The following is a 23,558-nucleotide window of genomic DNA, read 5'->3' on the forward strand; positions in this document are numbered from 1 at the left end:
GAACAAAAACAATTTCTCCAGCTAGGTCACTCAAGAAGTCTCCCATGCAACTACTAACCACGCCCGATTGAGCTTAACTTTAGATTTTGTTCGATTACTTACCCACACTACTGCTTAAGTAATTTGAAATTGGCCTGAATTGGCGGCTATTTTATGTTTGAAAGTGTTTTAAAATTGATAGCGTTTGCACAAGTAACTTCTTGAATTGACCTATGACCTGTACATGCTCCCAGTAACCCGACGCTACTTTAACGGCATTTTAAGAAATATTTATTCACGTTTTCGAAGTTTTAACTATGCGACCCGTCAATATAATATCTTGTGTACCGTTTCCGAACGAATCTACAAACTTTGCAATCGCTTTTAACAACTTTGTAAGCAGTTTGCCTTCGATTTTTCGGCTCGCAGTTGCGATAATCTGCTTATATATGGGGCATTTTCTAGACAATTACTCAATGTTTTCTGAATTTAACTGCGGGGTTGTCATTCCAATGACTTAGGTTAAATATAGAAGCAACTCCGCCAACGTTTCGAACGTTTTTACCAACTTTTCACGCTGTTTTCTAACAATTTTAAAGTCAGTCAGCTCATGTGATACTCTGCTAATATAGACTGCTTTTATCTGGCTTTTATTCATTTTTTGATTTTACAACTGCCGTTTTTTTATGTGCAAACAACTTAGGTCAAACATACAAATAAATCTACAAACTTTGCAATCACTTTACACAACTTTGAATTCACTTTGCGCAACTTTTCACGCCACGTTAACAGCTAAAAACGCACTGTGTGCCGTCAGCATCAACAAGTTGTTCTTTGAAAATAATAGGAAAATTGAAAAAACTTTTCATGAATTTGAAAAAATAAATAAATTTCCATGTCTTTCTACTATTAATAAATTATGAAAGCTCATTGGGGACATTTTGTAAACGGAAAAAAAAATAATAAGTCGAGATCTCGAGATAATAAGTCGAGATCTCGAGATAGTAAGTCGAGATCTCGAGATAATAAGTCGAGATCTCGAGATAATAAGTCGAGATCTCGAGATAGTAAGTCGAGATCTCGAGATAGTAAGTCGAGATCTCGAGATAATAAGTCGAGATCTCGAGATAATAAGTCGAGATCTCGAGATAATAAGTCGAGATCTCGAGATAGTAAGTCGAGATCTCGAGATGATTTACAGTGCAGACGACATCTATGACCGAGGATCTCCACCATTGAAAGAGGCTAACCTTGTTCGGTCTTGTTTGTAATGTAAGTAACAGTTTTAACTCTGCGAATATTGCTCTATTTTGCGAGTATGTCCAGCAAGTTTCTTGGCAGGCACTCAGTATGCATAACTAACTGCCAAGACCGTGTTTAATGTCACGCAAACACGTGTACACGTGTTTCATTTATTGAATGATCGGGCGGAGGTAAATAAAACTTGCATGCAGTGAACGCAATGCATACGTTTCGATGGGGAGATAAGTATATACCCACAAGCGTAAAATGGTTGTCGCGATTCGCAGGTTTCGCCAATTGCGGTGCACCAACATATGGAATATGACCGAGATTCCCGTGTGCAAAGCCTATCCCTATCTGTATGTCTATTTCACCAGTATTTCAAGAACCACTGGACGGATTTCGATGAAACTTGATACATTGATGCCCTGGGACAGTGCGCAGACCTGATTAGTTCGGGGTCTGCCCACTGCGCAAATCTTTGCATAAAAATTATCTAATTTGTATAATAATTGGTCAACTTTTGGCTTTCCGCAGGTGGTGGTGGTGGTGGGGGGGGAGGTTAGCACGAGAGGGCGCAGTCCGATCTGGATGAAACGTTTCGAAATCAGTCGTCTGTAGGCCACCGTCGAAGCAACAACGTCCTTTTTACGATTTCTTTACAGAATAATCCTCAACAAAACTTAGAAACATTTCATAGAAAAATACAGGCTCTAAAAGTATGTCTATTGCAATACAATTCAACCGACAGCCAGTTTGGCGCCACAATATCTTGCTGGAGCCCGAGTTCTACGCGTGATTTTATTGCGTTCAAAATTGTTCCATTTCAAACTACGCATGCACAGACATTGTGGTTTCTCAAAATTCATACTAATTAAATTGTCACTGACAAAAGTCACTGAAAACATTTTGAGGAATTTCGAGCAATATTACTAGAGTGAAATATAAACGTGCTTCTGCATTCTCCATGAATTTCGTAATTTGCTATGATCAGGGTAAAGAAAAAACCTGTGGTTACTTTCAACATTTTGCTCGAGTCTGATCAAAACCGTGTCTCCAAAAACACCTTTACATCAGTTTTTCGATTATTTTTTTCAAGCTCGTAACAATAGAATCAGTCAATTTAAACTATCATGTATGCTATCGGAAAGCATTTTACCGAAAAGACGATTTTTTCATTGCTCATGAGTATTAATTTATGCAAATGAGACAATTATTACGACCAATCGTGTCATGCACCCCTCCCTCTCCTGGCTTTCCGTTTATATCTCAAGTACTAATCTTCAAATTTCTATGAAACTTGCTAATACATGGATGTCACAGAGCCATGCACATACCTCATAGATTTTGTGTTAGTATCTTAAATACATGTACCTAATTTGCATACTTAGTGTTTTATTTTTAATTTATATATAAATTAATTAACAACAGAACATAATTACATAACACATGTGGTAAATATGTCTGTACGATATAAATCGTCCATTAATCTGAACTGAACTTATACGTTTAATACCAGCGATTTTGCCATATTTTTGGACACACTTTTCCAACTAGATTGTAGATTATTTCTATATATTTGTATTCATTTTCCCTAATGTTAATAACATTTACACCTCATTGATGTAGCAAAGCATATTTGTAACATAAGCGAAATACACTTCCACACACCATCACCACATTAACCAGTCGAATGAAAAAATACTTGAATATTTATTTTAGATAAAAAATGGCTGACGATCTGTATGAATACTTGTCTCGAAGAGGTTTGTCTTCTGACGTCATTGAAAAAATGGAAAGAGAGAAGGTAAGACGTCAAATATTAACCAAAATCAATCAAATGGTTTCATTATTTCAATATATTATTGTAGACTCTATTCCATCATCGTAAAATATTATGCCGACTGAATTTATATAATAATAATAATAATATCTTTTTATTTCGTACTGTGGTCATTGGCCTTATGTACAGATACAAATAAATACATAATACATTAGATTGGAATGATCGCAGCAATATATACAAATATTGACATTTCTTGTTATTTCTTATAGCTGAATGCATTGAGTTAATGGTGAGAGGAAACTACCATATTTAATAGTTACATTTTGTTTTCTATGGTATTCTTTCAGATTGACCCAACAGTTATCCTTCTTATGGATGACGAAATGTTGTCTAAATATATCTCTTCTTACGGTGATAGAATTGCAGTGGTGGATTTTTGCCGAAGGTTTGTACAGACTGCTCCAAAATCGGAAAGCAGAAAGCATGCTCTACTGAACAAAATCAGGAGAAAATTTAAATTACGCAAAGCAAGACAGACAAGTCAGGATTCTTCATTGGAAAGCGATGACGACAACAACATCTCTGAGTGCCCAACAAGAAGGTTTGGAAACAACAATGCCGCTAAATCTAAACGAAAGGTTGAAATAGGATGGCTTCATTATGACCCCTCCTTGAATGCCTACAAGCAGATCCGCTCAAGAAAAGGAGGTGGCACAAGATGTGTGCCTGTACGGAAATCCAGTCGAAAAGACGAAATGATACAAATTGGTAAATCCTTGTTTTTTCCCAATGGTGTGTCCAACAAAGGAAGTGTGGAAGAGTTTGAGTTTGATCTCAAAGACATGCAAGGCAATACAGTAGATGATCATAGTACTGTTGGGGACCTGTATAGTACGACTGGATTTAGAATGTTACGTTTATATCTCGCAACAAAGATGAAGTTGTCAGAGGAGGGAGCTGAGCACGTTACAGAACCCCAAGCCCTAACAGATGAACCAACAACAACATCTGAGGCAAGTGGTTCTAATTGTGATCATGTTAACAACGAGCTACAAACCATGTATGCTACGTCTGGTGATCTATTGTCAGGAACTACAGATGAAATAGAAGCAAGCGGCGATATCATTGTTGATGCTGATTACAGTATAGAAGACGCCGTATTTGTGTCAGCAGAACAAGAGTATGACTCAGACACTGTACAATTTGGCAGAAATGTAGTTTATACTGGAAATAATATGGATGAAACCCTTCCCTACAATATTGATTCAGACAACAACTCACCTAATCATGATGACCTTGAGGTACGAGGACCAGCAAGCACTAGACTACTATTGATTCACAGGAGTAATGTGATGAAAGAAATGATAGACAGCTTTTCCGACTCAAGCATTCTCGATGATAATATCAATGTAAAATTAATCTTGCCGAATGGAGATGTTGAACTTGCCTGTGGTGATGGAGTAACTCGAGATTGTTTTACTAGCTTTTGGGCCGAGTTCTATGAAAGATCTACAGTTGGCAACATATATCGTGTTCCATTCTTACGACATGATTACTCTCGCGAGAAATGGGAGAGCATTGCAAGGATAATTTGGAAGGGCTGGCAAGAAATCAGGTATTTTCCAATAAGTCTTGCAAAGTCATTCATGAATGAAGTCCTGTTCGGAGATGCCCATAGAACTGAGGACACATCTAATTTACAAGATGACTATTGCCTTTTCGTCTCAGAAACAGAGCGTGATATATTTCAAAGAGCTCTTAATGATTACAGTACAGTAGACGAGGAAGAGCTTATCGAAAGTCTTGACTGCCATGCTTGTCGTAAATCCCAAACAGCAGAAAGCTTTCCAGATATACTGCATGAGATTGCGCACAAGGAAATGATCCAGGAGCCGATGTTTGTTATTGATTCATGGAGAATGATTTTAAAACCACTTGCGACAGATATTGGCATCAAGAATCTTGACAAGATATACAAAGAAAGAAAACCATGTGTAAGAAAAGTGATTAAGTTAATAGAGTGTCCCAGTGTAATGAGCATGGAAGAGAAAGTAGTTCACAACCATCTGCAGCGATATGTGAGAGAAATGGATGTGAAGATTCTTGAGAGGTTTCTCCGTTTTTGTACAGGATCGGACTTAATGCCTTCAGAACCATTAAAATTGGTCTTTGTACAGCTGGAAGGATTAGGCCGACGTCCTGTAGCTCACACATGTGGCAATACACTTGAGCTTCCGATATCATATTCTAACTATCCAGAATTTCGGGCCGAGTTCAATTCCGTTCTACAGAGTGGAATATGGGCAATGGATATCGTTTGAATAATAATCGTTCATTGTTAGCACTAAGAAGTGTTTTGGTTGTTTGCAATATATTGCACAGTTTAATGACTTTTGAAAGGAATATGTTGTTTGCATTTGTATTCCTAATTATTCGATTGATATTTTATTGATTTTAAAACAATTTGTTGTTCACTAGACGTTGATAATTCGTTGTTTGCTAAAATGATTGTTTGGTTCGTTATATGACATTTTGCTTCAATGGAATTCAATGGTGTTATATTCTAACCTTTTGTTGTGAATGTTAAATATTTCAAACTGCTATGTCTTCTATTGCAAGAGTATTAGTTGTTTTTATGTTGTACACATTAACTATTATAGTTGTATTTTAATACTCTCTTGGAGATCATTTAGATTGATATATTAAATGATGATGTTAATAAAGTGTTTGTTACAAGACCTGTATATTGTTTATTCATTTTATTACTTGTACTGTTCATTTATAACTAGAAAGTTCAATCATTATTTAAACGATAAACCCTATTTATGATAAAATTATTTAAAAAAAAATTCAAATATGTATTGCCTTGAAGCAGAAATATGGGCGTAAACGCTAAATAAGATAAGTTCTCGATGATTTCATATATCTTCATGGTATGATGGTTGCTCGTTTCATTGATCAACATTCTGTCAGTGCATCCTGTGCTTTAAGTTCGTATTACTGTGAGTACTATAATATATTTAAACAATAATAATGAACGACCAGCCAACCCATAATGGGCAAAAGCTCAATTTGTGCGACATATATGTACCAGGTGTGAGTTGAGTACATATATAGAGCACCAAGTGTGCTTGAGTTTTGTAGTGTTGTCAATACTAGTGGTTTTGCTGCCACCAACAAGCGGAAAACTTGGATACAAATCCCGGGGGGGTCACTCTATATGCCGTTACTACCCCATGTGCGTTCCAAATTTAGCGGGAAAGGGTGGTGTTTTTCACCTTCACAGGCACTGGCCCGTGAATCTGCATAATTAAAATGTCTTTCTGGAAGTTGTTTTCACAATCTCATATGACAAAAACTAAGAAAGGAACTAATCTATCAAATTTTATTGTACATGTATTTAAATCATTTACATTGCGAGTGTACGAAGAACTAATGTGTGGTGTGGAGTAGCTTTGTAGTGATCGCCCGAGCGAACATCACACCGTGATTGGTACGCCGTTCATCTCTCTGTACTCGCGCTCTGTGGACATACCCCCACTTCGTTTATCGCATTTGCTTGGACAAATCACTCCGGGCTAACTTTAGTTCATCGACACGATCGGGCCACCCAGTCAGGAGGCCACGACAACGACAACGGCATCAGTCGCGGCATCTAGAAGCGCGCATTCTAGATGGAACATGGCGACCGAACATGCTTTAGCGTACAGAGCAGACGACGATGCCCTCACACAATTGTCAGATTTAGATATTGAAATCCGTTGTTATTGGCAATGGACATTTTATTTGATGATGATTTTAGTATGAATTACTTGTTATCTAACAATTACGCTTCTTTTTAAATAGTTTTTTTCTTATTTGGTTTCGAAAACAACATTGTATTCATATCCACGATACGGGGCCTTGATGCTCAATAATGGGATATAATAATAATCTGCTGCAATGACGTCATAAAATCCACTGGTATTGATAATGCTATAATATAATATCGTATATTTTAAAGTAAGTGTCTAGCAAGACATAGTGTACAGAGATACACATTCATCATCTAAATAGTTTACGGCTGAATATCATTTTCTAGAAGAGGGTTTTAGGGTGCAACTTTGTCCCTTATTTCATTGGCCAAGTGGTCCAAGTATTGTAACTTTATTGAATTATCACATGAATATCCCAGAGAGAATACGATTCATTCATTAATTCACATTAATATGAATAATTCCCGGTTCCCGACCGACGAGATGTAATTCTATTTGCGCATGCGTAACCACCGGGCAACGGGTGAGGGTAGGGCAGAAATAAAAAGTCAAAAAGAACAATAGTCTTGCAAACCTGAAAGAAGTTAGTGGTATATTCAAAACAAAACAGTGTATAAAAGATAGCGGTGTGAGCATGGGTGAGTAATAAAAGGGGAAGCTAGATGAACTATATAATGCTGCTGAGAAAAGTGAATTACCAGTCGAAAAAACATGACTTTTTGGAATAAATAAAAAGGACCTAGACATTGTTTTTTTAACTCCCAAATTGCCCCCAAATGTATTACGCTATAGCCAAACATAATTTGAGTGTTCGTTTTTCATGCTTATGCAGAATAGTGTGCAAAATGTGTGAGGCGGATAAGAATTGATTGAAAGATAATGGCACTTTTATTTGAGAGGATTGTATTCGCTGCGAGTTGGAAACACGTATGAGCGTTTGAAATATTCGAAATTTATCCTACCTTCCGGTTTGTTGACCTCGGATCACGCAATAGGCGTAAACGCACAAACGATAAACGTTTAAACGCAATCAATCAATTCGAGAATCGGGAATACCTGGTTGCAATGGTCATTGCACCATTAACATTTAGTAAAATTATCATTTATATCATCATATTTCTACACTGATTTCTAAGTACATTTTCCTACCTTGAAGCAACAAGACACATATTGGTGTCTCAAATGAATAACAGTGCAATATCATATTTGGAGTGTAGTGTAATTGTCACAAAAGGCCCGACTGCGCTTGGAACATAAATAGTTATGTTATTTACCCCGTGCATACTAGTATGTTAAGAACTTTTTCGGAAAAAAACACACAACTAAGTCGAGTACCATGTTGATGGTTTTGAACGTGATGTCTAGTCCCGATAGAAAATTAATTCGCCAGTAACAGTGATTCAGAATGTGTCCATGACTGTCAGAATAATATTTTTTGTTGCAGAGGCATGTTTGTAACGTGTGTATACTTACAAAGAAGTCGTTGAAGAAAACTGGCAAATTTGTAACGTGGCAGTGGAACTTAACTTGGTACTGGTAAATGTATTGCAAGGTGTATGTTGTAATAGAAACATACCCTAGTTCAAGCAACAAGTTGCAGTTGCTATGCCAGTCACATGGTCTTTTAATATTAATTCCATTTTGAGATTTAGAAACACACCATGTATACTCAGTTTACAACAAACCAGCAGGTTCGCTATGCCAATAACTGTCAACTTATTACGATTCAAATTCAAATATCTCTACAAAACCTAACCCAGCAACGCTGGTGATTGTTGATGATGACATAGGATGTGTGGACCAATCATATTGTCGATTGGGTGGCACATGGGGGTGAGCCTAAAAAAATATCGAACGGCTTTATCTCAGGGAAACTGAGATTTATGAGCTAATTGTATTGCATACAGAATATCTTTTTATTAACAGATAACATAATAAACATGTTTGAAACAATCGAAAGTGAGTCATACATGGGAGTCTCAATTCTAGCTAAATAATGTCAGACATGAAAGAAAAATAATTCAATAACCCTTTATAGTAAGTTGTCGTAGAATTGAATATATAGTGTCATCGGTCCGTTTTGTGAATATTTAAAATACAAATGACTTGAAATGACAATAATGTTTGTTTCGTAACTCAATGAAAGAATATAATGGGTTGTAGAATCCAATAACACTCTAAATCAGTATACAAGTCTATATATGTACAAATCAGTTTTCACGTATATAGTTTCGAAGTACAATGTATAAATCAACTGCCGCATATGAGTCAGATGGAAAAGAAATGTTATTTTCTAACATATGCATACAGCATAACTCGAACAGTTCTTCATCACACGGATATGGCCCTTTGCTCACAGATTCGTCTTTGCATACTTCAATGACATCTTGTGTGACAGACTGTAGAAAGTTACAGCTTCCGTAAATTTCTGGAACTGAGAACATAATACAGGGGCGACCAGTAGGACTAATTGCGTTTCGCGAACGACTGAGTCTGTGGCAGTTCCATTCCATAACAATATTATCCAGTTCGTCCTGTTAAAAAGAGTAACATTATTATTGGGCCTACTTAAGAAGGTTTAGGAAACATTACACACATGCATTTTTGTAATAGATTCATATTGGTGATGCAAGTGACGTCCCTCGACGTTTTTCGTTGTTCCTGTATAGATACACATGTATGATAAAGTTTGCATGCAAATATTGTATTTGTTCACAATCATACCTGAATCATTCTCATGAAACAGAATCGGACGAGATCTTTGTCCAGAGTATCACCAGTAAAACAGCCATCATTTTTCAAGCCCTTAAACAAATCCATCCAAAATTGGCCACATTGCGTTCGGAATATTCCCCACCATCTTTCAATTCGTTGGTTCATTTGACTTGTTCCGTAGTAGAAGCAGTTTTGATCAGTTCTCATAAATCTTTGCATTTCTTCAACATGACCGTTTTCAGTGCCCATGTCCGCTCTAATTTTAGCTGGCGTACCACCTAAAAGTTCAACAGCACTCATAAAGTATCCTGCTACTATTCTAGGATTGCTGTTTGTATGATACGCTTCGGCCCATAAGACATTTCTCGAGTAGCCGTCAATGCATCCATTAACGCAAATTCCGTATGGCGAAAGTTTGTCGTACGAGTCTAGGTGCCACATAAAGTTTGGTCCGGGTGATCCGTACTTTCGGCGAAGAAGACAATGGCGTTTCCTTGCTTGTACGCCTTGTGGGTCAATGATCTTTAACAGAAGACGAACGCTTTCTCTACTCACTATTAAACCTTCCTGGATGCATTTCAAATGCATCCATCTATAGCCATGGTATCTTCCAGAACCCTCCACTTGGCTTCTTATAAATAAAATCACATCGTTAATGTCTGACTGGTGTTTTCTTCTGTATAACCCGTTTTGCTTCAGGAGTCGTTTCAAATGTCTCATACTCATAACAAATCCATGGTTGTGCGCCAATGAAGCCAAGATTTCTGTGTAGCTGAATCCCAATCTGAAGTACAAGTTGATTGCTTCGTTTCTATTCATTCTCAGAGAAATCTATAGTTAATATCGAAAAATTCATTGGCAATTGTGAAAGCATATGACAATAATAAGGCAATTGATAAATCACCGGAAAACGTGTTCAGAAAAATGTTCAGCACAACCTTCGTCAACCATAGCAGTCATTCGAGTTTAAACTTATTACGGTGTTTCAATGTGTACGCACTTAAAAATCCTGATACAAATAGGTGGTATTTAAATCTTTAACAGCCCCCGACAGAAATAAACATCTATTCACTCCTCACCGAGTGACACTCTGCTTCGTCATATTACATACTATTGATTAATTTACCCAAATGAGTGGCGTGCTACGTGATGACAGTATCACCAACATTACGCATGTTTATGGAAAGCCATGACTGTTTTATCTTACTCATTTCCATTAGATGATAGGCATTCACCATTACATGATAGGCATTCGCCACAACGTCATAGGCATTCGCCACAAAGTGATAGGCATTTACCACAACGTGATAGGCATTCGCCTTTATATGATAGGCATTCGCCACAACGTGATAGGCATTTACCACAACGTGATAGGCATTCGCCACAACGTGATAGGCACTCGCCTTTATATGATAGGCATTCGCCACAATGTGATAGGCATTCGCCTTCATATGATAGACATTCGTCACAACGTGATAGACATTTACCACAACGTGATAGACATTTACCACAACGTGATAGGCATTTACCACAATTTGATAGGCATTTACCACAACGTGATAGGCATTTACCACAACGTGATAGGCATTCGCCATTACATGATAGGCATTCAACATGGTAGGCATTCACCATAACGTGATAGGCACACTGACTGCATTGTCTCTTTCTAATCTATTGCGCATGCGCGTTTATATTTTTCCTTTTTGCCGCGAGGTTCAGTTTTTGATTGTGATCGACTCAGGATTGTGATAACAACATGGATGAAATTTTAACTGAACTGTCATTGGAAACGTTGGTTAAAGACTTCAGAAAAGAAAGAATCGAACCTTCACTTGTATATACCATGACGGATGCGCAGTTAATGCGACTTGGTGTGTCTCGGCTCAGTGGTCTTATTCGTCTGAAGGAATCCTGTCTTCGATATGCCGAAAGTAAGAGCAACAGTTCTTCAACTTCTATTTCTAGCGGTACTAGTTCTTCACGGGCCAGTGCTCCCGCTGGCGTAAATAGAATTCGGCATAAACGCGAATTTCTTCTTAATCCGCGACGATGGGTCCTACTAATTACTGCCCGATACTGCCCGGGGACTGCTCGGGGCGGAATAGGACTGCCCGAGGCGAAAATACTCACGTATACAGGTATATTAAAATAGCAAGGACCGTGAATGTCACTAACAACAAAGATAATAGTAGACAAGAGAACTGGTGATGGATGTGAACCATCACTGCCTCAGCACAACGACTGTTGTGTAATGCAAGGGAATGCAAAGGGAAGTGTATTATAGTGTTACCTTTGTGCAATTTACAATATATCTGAATTAACTTTCACTGTGAAGGACAATATGGGAGTTGACTTAAATGAATGGTAGAAGTAAGGCTGGTCAAATTTTGCGAAATAGTTGTTTCGACACATTGTGGGATATCGAAATATGGATGATAAACAGCAAGTGATATTTCCAGAGATAAAGTTGGAATTGAAGCAAAGGAATGGCCTATTAATCCATGAAACATACTCACACATACCCGTACATATCATCCTGTTTTATTGTGTGTGGGGCAAAGCTCTCATGCACACAATCATAATAACTGGAAATGGTTTGTAGAAAACTGTTTCACAACTTGTCTCTTTATTTTGCTTCAGGCCGTGTTCAAAATGGCTACCCCCATATAAATTATATATTACTACTTTGACATTATCACGCCCCCTCACATAACAAAGCAAATCGTCCAGATGAATCCAAACACGTACCAGGCCAAGTAAAAGCATTCTATATCACCTAAGCAATATAGACTCACCCAGAGTAGACGCAACCACAAGTCGGTGCCAGCGAGATTCGAAAGCCAACTGCTTAGTCAAAACCCAAGCAGTTAGGCTGCCCCAATACTTCTGAGACTTGCTTATAACGAAACCATGACATTTATAAAAGTCGCAGTGCTGAGATTCACTTCAAGTATACTTGAAAAATAATCTTACAATTGCATACGAGTCGTCAAAACATACAATTTGGTGACATTTGGGAATGATACCAAGATTTGAAAATTCCATGAGAACATCGCGATGTTCTTTTAACACATGAAACGAATGTGCATATGTCAAATTTTGTATAGTTTCAAGCACCCGTATATATTTTGACAATAAAATCCTCATTCACATTGTACAAATACAAACAAGACATTAAACATGATTAAACCTTCCTGACAGTAGCATGTAAAGCTTGTATAAACCCAATGAAAAGTCCAGAGTCACATTGAATACTTCTAGCGAGTCATCCCTCTAAAAATGTCATTACTGTGGCCAATGACATTGAACTTTGCTCTTCCATAAAGCAGCAGTTTCCATCTTCAAATAATACAAATACCCTTGATACCCGCAAAGCATGTCTATCGTTTCACAACGACTGTCCCAAGAGATTTTCGTCTTCTCAATTCCTCAAGATAAAGGTCTCAAGGTTGTTTTGTTTACGAGAAGGACTTGTCTTTTGGCAGCATTTCTTGTATTAATTTCCATTGCACAAAAAAGCAGCAAATACTGTTACTGAAGCACAGAATTTGCATGATTTTTTTCCCTCGGCAATTCACGCAAATTGAAAATCAAGTCTTTTACCACAACCATGGTTGTTGACACTTTGCAACCGCCTTGATGAATGTATTGTGACGTATTTTGACCCCCGGAATATGACCTTGCATTTTGGCGAAATTTACTGCCTTTTCATACCAGTTCAATTTCCTTTCATTATTTCATCCAGATTCCGCGATATTTAATATTTAAAACCAACCTTTATTTCACAGTCACTCTAGTGTTCACTTTTCTAAAATTATTTTACTGATCAAAAGACTTTTCACTCCAATCATGCAATCTCCCATAGTACTTCCGCAGACACAGTGGCGAGCGCCAACATAACTACAAATAACTTCTCTCTCAGGAGCTGAGGAATTAGGCTTCGTACAATGGTACTTTAGCTTCGATCGCCCTGCATCTTCGACACGCTCTCTGTCACTCAAACACCATTTCGGTTTCCCCTGGCGTGACCATTTATTGTGGGGGGGGGTCTAAGAGTTGTTATAGCAGTTGATATCGGGCATGAGTTCTGTTTATGAAACATACAACAAAATTTAACATTTTCTACACAGCATTTTATTTTATTTAAATCTGTAATTATTGCATCATGCATTATTCAATGGCAAAAAGCAAACCCGACACAAGCGAATTGGCGGCAAAAGAAAATAAAAAGTTAGTTTTATTCTGTTGAATCTAAAAATACATTTCTGGCATACAGCAAAATACAGCACTAACAGGCAAAAAGCTTGAGGGAAAAAACAAAATAAACGAACCTAAAACAGAACTGTGACAAATCGATAAAGAGCACTTAAAAACAAACAAAACAAAACAAAGCGTGATACTAATACTAAACGATAGAAAAGCGAGTTGGCATGACCACGAGAACAAAATGGGTGGGTGGGTGGGTGGGTGAAAATAACCCGAACAGAAATGACTGGGCACGAACAGCGTGCGATGTAAACAGTGCATGTAAACAGAACAAAGCAAGTTATTGTAATAATCATGCACAGTGGAGAAATGAAACAAACGAACAAAGCTTATGCAAATGACAAGTATGCAAATGAATAATTAACAATTTTGAACTGCTTACAAAATACAACCATTAAGAGAAAGTTTGCATTTTTATAGTAGCTCAACACAATTTTAAAATATTTTTTTTTCTTGTACAGGTAATGGTTATGAGAAAAGTTGTTGAATAACTGGTTATTATTATACATCAGTCACCGTAACGCCATATGTTACAGCGTGCCGTAATTTTGCGGTATGTTACGGGGTATTTTCATACTACCATATTATGAAATGCGAATTCCAAATATAGAATGACTACGCGCGTAAACGTCTTCTAAAAATAAAAACAAACATGGCTGCCACCAGGATTTGACCGGACTCCACACAAAGAAGTTCGCTGATTCTGTTCTAAACTTTTTGGATTTCGGCATTCCCATGATGTATCCTTGGAAGGAAAAATTGTATAATTAGTAAGGTTATTACGAAGATACCCCAAAGTATGCACTCAGACAGTACGCTGTCGCATCGACCTCCGCTTCGCGTCGGTCGATACTCCCGCTGTACTGTCTTCGTGCATACTTTGAGGTATCTTCGTAATAACCTTATTTTATGATCTAGTTGTTATTTTTGTAGTCTTTGTTCTTTTTCTCTGCCCAGGTTTTCTGGCAGTTTTGGGAGTTCTTGGTACCACAAGACGACCATCTGTCGAGACTACTTTCTTTCCGGTTGGTTGACGGCCTTTCATGAATTTCCTGTATAATGTTTCTTTGTCCACTTCAGTTTGGGTCCAATATACGCGTTTAACTTTAAACTTTGACATCCAAAGTGCAAGTTCATAATTTCCATGGCCATATAAAACCCGTCTAAAATCTATCTGCTGCAGTTTCACTATTTTATACAACCTATCAATCAAATCAGACATCTTCATATTTTCCCAGTTTGTTCGCAGTTTTATATTGTGGTTCATGGATTCACACGAGTTATTTTTCCAATCGATCGGAATCCACTTGTTATTTTGGCGCGGATGAAAAACTCTAGAACGAATCTTTTGTGCAATTTTTACAAATTGTTGTTTAAACACAGGCAATGACTGTGTATATTGGTCCGTAAGTTCAATTACTCTGAGTTGGAATTCCTGTTCTTTGTCGCATGATGTCAATCCATTTTTGCCAAATATATCACTCAACACTTTCTTCTGCGTTTTCATATTAGCACCCACTTTGCGCGATAAATACCTCCGAGCATTTTCTTCTAAATGTCTAGTACAAAGTACCTGATTTGATTCAGGAAAACATTGTTTCTATCATGATTTATATTTCAGTCAGTTGTCATGACATATACTGATAAAGGTTAATGACAAGACCAGATGGCGAGCTGGTCGAAATCAACCAAAAACATCTTATGACTCTGCAGTTTTTAAGATACAAGACAGTAGCTGTAATTCTAAACCAATGTTGTTTGCGAGTTTAAAAAAGGTAGTATCTTGGTGGAATGTTAGTGCGAGATTATTACCCCATCAATATTAGTTAGCGTTGACAATGTATAGAAATGTTTTCTCTAGACAGCTTGACGAGTAATTAATTGATTATGATGTGTAAAACTTTCATGTGATTGGTTGTTTGTTGGAAGGCAAGGCCTTGGAGTCTCTTATACTGATTGTAATTGGTTAAGGGGTGACAAGAAATAAAGATGGATTTAATGCTGTCTCGGGTGAAAACCAGGGACTTGGCAGAGAATCGTTTTGGGAACATGAACGAAGCTTGTGTGTGTCTTTTGTCAGCCTAGCGTGGAAACGACCGAATCCCGGTTACCTAAGTGAAAGGTTTTTAACCATCAAAAATACCTATCACATTTCACTGCTTTTGTTAGTGCCGCTTCTTCGTCCGATCCGGTAATAATATTCGAAAACTGTGTCGCGTTAATGTCCTCTGATAGCTTGCATTGAAGATGTAAAAAAAATCGATGATATGTCGTATAAAGTCTGTCCCAGTGTAGGTAAATAGCAGCCAGCATAATTGGAGAATTATTTTCCTTTTCCTGAATAGATTATTGTGATGATAGACTAGGGTAGTTGCAAAACAAGGTCCGAGGTTAAATGTCCTGTCAATTCCTGTCGTCGGTGTACAAAATTGTTGAATGTCTTTAAGATTTTCTTCCAGGTAAAGTATTACGGATGCTGGCTTTCCTTTTGTCTGTACAATTTCTTGGATGAAGGGATGTTCATGAATTTCAGGCAAGAATGATTGGATGCCATCTGCTACATTTTTTCTATAGTGCCCGTTATCTGGTCGATTACGTCTCATAGCAAGGTACTTTGCATTTTGAACTTGTTTCAAATCTCTTGGGGCACAAGTTGACCAATCAAGAGCCATTTCTTCGTATATGTCCTGTGATGGTTTTGTTTCTTCAATCATGTCGTCGAGCCGTTGTTTCACGTTGCGGGATGTTCGTACGTATTCAGCAGTATTGTTTTTGCTGTTCCCGTGAGGCGCAGAATTTGTTGGAATTTGCCAATGTATTCAACAACTGCAGTTTTTTAATATTTGTCAAAGAATCTGGACAGTCTACTACAGTTGAAATGCGTATTTTAAATGCCAAGGGTTGAACATGCTGTCCGCAAAAGCATCATGTCTGTACGACTACCAACTCCCAGATATTCCATATCAGACACAGACTAGACAATTTGCAAACTAGATCAGGTGTAATTTTCGCTTTCGAATATATCAACCAAATATTCAAATTTTACTCTGGTTAGAACGCTTGCCATGGATGCCATGATGAAAACAGTAATATTCCAGTATGGTCGGCTGAACATATACAGGAAGTGGAATCATGGGAAATATTTAAATGAGCTAACCACTATGATACATTTGCCTATCATGTAATGATGAATTTCTATCATTTTTTGTATTTATCACTTTTTATTGGAGTTTCCTTTTAAAAATACATTTCTTGGATGCTTAACTTACATAACAATTACATAACTTACATAAAGTATAATTACAGATAAATTCTTGTCTCTGTTTGTTGACCTGGGTGTTTTTCTTTTGGATTTCATTTTAATTCAAATGTTCCTTTATTTTATTTTTTGTGTTCATTCATTTGTATCTTGAACGTTATCTACATATTGTCTCCATTTTCTATTGTGGGATCTGGTTTTGTTTTTTCTCTTAGCAATGTACAACTCTATTTTTTGTATTGTTTTCACATACTGCTTGTAAACATGAAAATCTGGTTTGGTTTTTTTACATCGAGATATATATATATGTCTTTTTCCCAGCAGTACAAGAAAATTTGTGAGACAGGAAAGTGATTCATCTCCTAATATAATCTGCCGGTCCCTAAGTCTGTGCCGTAGATTCATTTTCCTTCCCCACAGCATAAAAAGGTTTTCCCAGAACATCTCTACATGTTGACATTTGTAAAACAGATGTAACGTTGTTTCTTCTTCTGATTCACAGAATGTACATTGTGCACTCTCCACTCTTGGTGGTTTCATTTTGAATAAATTTACATTTGTGGTAATAATGTTATGCAATATCTTATACTGAAATTCTCTTAGTTTTGTATCTATAGTTGCTATTAGTGGTATTCTATAAAAAAGGCTCCCAACATGTTGATATTAAATTGATGTATATGGTAAATTTCGGATCGAGGGTTGATAAACTAGTTTTCGATTATTGTTTGTGTTAAGTTTCTAGTCGTGCACTCCTCCAGTCTGACTGCTTCCTTACCAAACGTAAGAAGAGTGTCTGTCTGTTGTGCATCACACTCTAAACCCATCTCGTTCTTTGGTATAGCACTCATTAGTCCAAACCATTTTAAAATAGAAGACTGTGGAACCCCTCTACCATGTACCACATTCCAGTTAATTTTGTGACCATCCCTAAATAATTGCTCCACATATACAAAACCTGCTGCTTCAAATTCTGGGAAATACACTGATTTGCCTGATATCAATATATCTTTATTGTTCCATATTATTGTTTTTTTATATCTTCTGTTATTCATCACTGGGGGAATTTCCTTCGTGAGTTTTGACCACACAGTTAGCATACTGCTTAAAAATCCAGTTATTTGTTGATTCAGCAAATTCACCTTAAAGTTACATTTTAAGAGCAGCTCTTTACCTCCTACTGGTTTTAAAGTTTTATCAAAAAACAGTTTCCATGGGTGTTCTATAGATTTATCACAGTATCTTCTAATCCAATTTATTCTAGTTGCCTTATAGATAGTATTAATGTCGGGCATTCCCAGACCCCCTTTTTCCTTTCTTCCTTTTATTGTATTTCTTGCTATCCTGTCTGGTCCCCTCCACAAAAAATTATGTAACATCTTTTTTTATTTCTTTTAGCTTATTTTTTGTAACTTCTACATTATTTAGGACATACTGGACTCTGGATACGCCCATTGTTTTTATTACCTGAATTCTTCCTAGTAGGGTAAGATCGCGAGTTTTCCAGAAATTTAAACATTTTCGAAGTGATTCAACAGGACCTGCTAAGTTTAATCTGTTAGCGGTCTCATGATCATATGAGACATATATCCCTACTATCTTAATCGGTTCTCTCGGCCATTTTACTTTTAGAGGTGTTTGTTTTTTATGTTTATTCCTGCCCAGCCACAATTCTTCGGATTTTTCATAATTTATTTTTAGACCAGATTGCAATTCATATTTGTCTAGGAGAGTAAATAAACTTTTAGCTGACTTTACGTCTTTGAGGAAGCAAGTGACATCATCTGCGAAGGCTGCACTTTTTATCTCATTGTCTTCTATTGTTATTCCTTTTATTGTCTTAGTGTTTCTAAGAGCTATCAAAAAAATTTCTAGACTCATAATGAATAGTCCTGGCGATATGCAATCTCCCTGTCTTACCCCCCTAGATAGGGGGAAATAGCCAGTTGTTGTGCTCCCATTCATAACGCAGCTGCATGTATTTTTATACAAAGTCTTGATCCACTTGATAAAGCTTTCCCCAAAATTAAAAGATTTCAGGGATTTTGACAAAAATTCTCATTCAAGGCTATCGAATGCTTTTTCAAAATCAAGCGTCAGGAGAATACCAGGTAGGTTCATAGTTTCAGTATAAGACATAATGTTTTCTGTCAATCGAATTACATCTCCTATATATCTCTGTTTGACAAATGCTGATTGTGTTTTTTGTATTATTTTAGGAAGTACTTCCTCCAAACGCAGTGCCAAACATTTTGTACCAATTTTGTAATCGTTATTAAGTAATGAAACTGGTCTCCAGTTTTTTATAAATTTGCGATCTTTTCCCTTTTTCCAGTAAAGTTATTACTCCTTGTTTCTGTGACGGTGATAATTCTCCTTTTTCATATCCACTATTCAGTGACTTTACAAGAGCAGGTCCGAGGACTGACCAAAACTTAATAAAGAATTCTACCGTGATACCGTCATTTCCAGGCGTTTTGTTTTTAGGTAGTTTTCTCATAGCTTCTCCTGCTTCTTTTTCTGTTATCTATCCTTCACATCTTTCTAGTTCATCTGCAGTTAATTTTGGAATATTTGGGTTTGCTATAAAAAATTCATCATTTTCTTGGCTGGGGTTTTTATTGTGAAATTTAGAAGAGTATATTTTACTATAGAATCGCTTTATTTCTTTGTTAATCTTGTTCTTATTTTTTATTATTACATTATTTTCTGTTGATATTAGTTGATTGATTTGTGATTTTTTCCGGTTAAGCTTTTCTACTTGTAGGAAATATTTGTTATTTTTCTCACAGTATTCATACCAATTACACCTTGATCTTGATTGATTTCATTGTAAATGTTTTAATTTTGTATTTGACCCAATCCCATTCTATACAGACATCTTCAATTTCAGGGTTTTCTAACCATTGGATTAGTTTTTCTTCCATTTGATTCACATATTTTGGATCCCTTAGTAGGCTGTTGTTAAACTTCCAGTATGACGGCCCGTTTTTAATATTTTCCCAGCTCATTTTTAATATCACGGCTGAGTGATCAGAGCAGACACACGGTTCAATTGTTGACCCTGTAATTTCTGATTGTAAACCATCACTACCCAAAAAGTAGTCTATCCTACTCTGTATTATCTATAAGTTCAAATGATTCCATAATCTCTTTTATTAGTTTAACTGACTGTTTCCATGGGTTTGGGTTACCCCCCCCCTTCTGTCAATCTGTGTATTTAAGGCCACGTTATGATCTCCCCCCCCCAAACTATGTTAGAATCTGCTTCTGTTGTACATTCTTTTATGACGGGTATCAATTCTTTCAGAAATCCTACATGATTATGTTGATCATTTGGTGCATATGTATTAAAAAATATGAATGATTTTTCCCCAATACATGTTTCAATTACAAGATATCTACCTTGTGGGTCTGCAACACTTTTTTAAATATCTACCTCAACATTTCTAAATATTGTGACTACTCCTTTACTTAGGTTTGTCCCATGTGAAAATATCATTTTCCCTCTCATTTGATTAGACCAGTACTTAATTTTATCTTTGGAGCTATGGGTTTCCTGTAGCATAATTATGTTTGCTTTTGTTTCAGTTATCCATTTAAATATTTTTTTTTATTTTTTTGTACCCAACCAGGCCTCTTACATTTAATGATAGTACATTAATTTCTGACATTTTACCTCTTTAGTTATTTCTGTTATCATCCAGATTAAGTGTTGGTAAACTCATTTTTCAACATAAGTGAAAACACAACCATCCCGACAAAGACGGGACAGAAACTCAACATTGAACGCCCCACCCACCCGGGGGAGCCCGAAAAAACACTCCCCCACACCCAAACAAAGAACAAAACACTCTCCCCAAAACATCAACAAACCCGTCCCAACTCCCACACGTATAAGTACCAAACGTATACTCGGTGGGCAAAACTGCTCTAACCCGTTTCAATACAGTCATAATCTACTAAAACAAACAATACTATGTAACAAGTGCTATAATATTAGTGATCACGATGTGATCAAATATTTCAGTTTTCAATAGACTACTGATTACCTTATAGCTGCATTTTTCCTGAGATTATTAAATAAAAGTTACAACGTAAATTTTGTTTACAACTAGTACTTGGTCCGTCGGTTCAGCTCATCACGCTCAGTTCTTTCATTTTGTTTATACATTGTACAAGAGGCCATCGATATAAAGTTTTCCATTGGTAAATCCACAGGGAGCCCAGGAACTATAATCAACTGGGGGGGGGTATCGGCTGGTATCTAGTGTAAGAAATAGACAAGGGATGAAGGCTCCAGTCAGCTCACATTTTTTAAACTCGAAAAAAGAGACGAAAAGAATGAAAAATAAAATCTAAAAAAAATACCAGGTTGAAGAATATTAGTTGCTCCTTCAAATTTCGCCAAAGCCTTGCCTACATTTTACCGATATCTGCAGAATAAATCAAGAAAACTACACAAATTGACTCAATTTATGAATTCCTAACGGTTTGCCCGAACGCATGGCACAGTTTGGAGGCGTGGCCTGTAGCATTTGTCTACAACCAATCACAAGACTGGTTACGAACCAGTTGAGCAAGGCTAACCGAGTCGTGACCTCGATGTGGTTCGTAACTAGTCTTGTGATTGGTTGTAGACAAATGCTGAACAGGCCACGCCTTCAACTGTGCCTTCCTTAGTATTTTCAATCTCTCTGGTCGTCTCATAAATTTTACTATTATGTGACTTGGTGGACCAACTTGTTTGCGTTTGATCAAGGGGGCCGCGCGGTGGGCGTTTTCTACCATGTTTGCTGCGTCGCTGAAACCCAATTTCTTTTCCAGCAAATCTGCGACTATTTGGACGCAGTCTTCACCTTTCTCTTCTTTAACCCCACCAATTCTTAGGTTATATCCACGTGAGTACCTCTGGAGACGTAGATTTCCCTCGCAAACTTCATTCAGTCGAGTTTCAAGGCAACCGACTGTGCTTTCCAAATCGGCAATGCGTTGCAGTGCCCCCTCGTGGTTGTTGCCCATCTCCTCTATGTCACGTGTTGAATACTCCATTGAGTTTGCGAATTCTGTCTGTTTCTCTTCAACTTTCTGTAGCCGTGTTTGAGCTTCACTCTGTTCTCCAGCCATTTGATCTATCTTTTTTTCTAGGCGGTCTATAGCCGCTCTTAGAAACTCTCTGAAGTCTTCTTCCCCGTGCATCGCTTCCAGACGCTTCTTTGTCACGTGTTCCTTGGCTAACAAAACCACTCATTGTCGTCTGCGCTGGTTGACTTCTAGTTGTCGTCCATGTCGTCTAGTTGTCTGACCTCCATGAATTTCTATCATACTATGATGAATGCCTACCATTTTATGGTGAATGCCTATCACATAATGTTGAATGCCTATCATGTGATGGTGAATGCCTACCATGTTATACTGAATGCCCATCATTTAATGGTGAATGGCTTGCATGCTATGGTGAATGCCTACCGAGTAATGGCGAATGCCTATCATGTAATGGCAAATGCCCATCATGTAATGGTGAATGCCCATCATGTTATGGTGAATGCCTATCATGTAATGGCAAATGCCCATCATGTAATGGTGAATGCCCATCATGTTATGGTGAATGCCTACCATGTACTGGCGAATGCCTATCATGTTATGGTGAATGGCTATCAGGTAATGGTGAAGGCCTACCATGTAATGGCGAATGCCTACCATGTAATGGTGAATGCTCATCATGTAATGGTGAATGCCTATCATGTTATGGTGAATGCCTACCATGTAATGGCGAATGACTATCACGTTGTGGCGAATGCCTACCACGTGGTTAATGCCTATCATATTATTGTGAATGTCTATCGTGTAATGGTAAATGCCTACCATGTTATAGTGAATGCCCATCATGTAATGACGAATGCCTATCATGTTGTGGCGAATGCCTTATCACGTTGTGGTAAATGCCTATTACGTTGTGGTAAATGTCTATCACGTAATGGTGAATGCCTACAATGTTATGGTGAATGCCTATCATGTAATGGTGAATGCCTACCATGTTATGGTGAATGCCTATCATGCAATGGTAAATACATATCACGTTGTGGTAAATGCCTATCACATGAATAATGCCTATCATTAAATGGCGAATGCTTATCATGTACTTTTGATAGCCTGTCACGTTGTGGTGAATGCCTATCGTGTAATGGTAAATGCCTACCATGTTATAGTGAATGCCTATCACGTTGTGGTGAATGCCTATCATGTTGCGGTGAATGACTATCACGTTGTGGTAAATGCCTATCATCTAGTGAAAATGAGTAGGATAAGACAGTCATGGCTTTCCATACATGTTCAGCACATTTCATTTTAGTGTAGTGTTTTCGTCACCTTACTAATATATATGGGAAGCAGAGGTGTGATATACTTTGCAGTAGCTGCTTAATAGTGTTTAAATATATTGCTATTAGCTTAAATGCGCATATACTTACCTAAAACAAAAAATACACAATCATCTGATTCAAAAATAGGCACGCAACTTGTTGTTTTCTTTGTCCAGTCTAATCGGAGATTATATCTC

The sequence above is a fragment of the Saccoglossus kowalevskii genome, chromosome 7 (genome assembly GCF_978046115.1).
Source record: "Saccoglossus kowalevskii chromosome 7, keSacKowa6.1, whole genome shotgun sequence".
NCBI classification, from domain to species: Eukaryota; Metazoa; Hemichordata; class Enteropneusta; family Harrimaniidae; genus Saccoglossus; species Saccoglossus kowalevskii.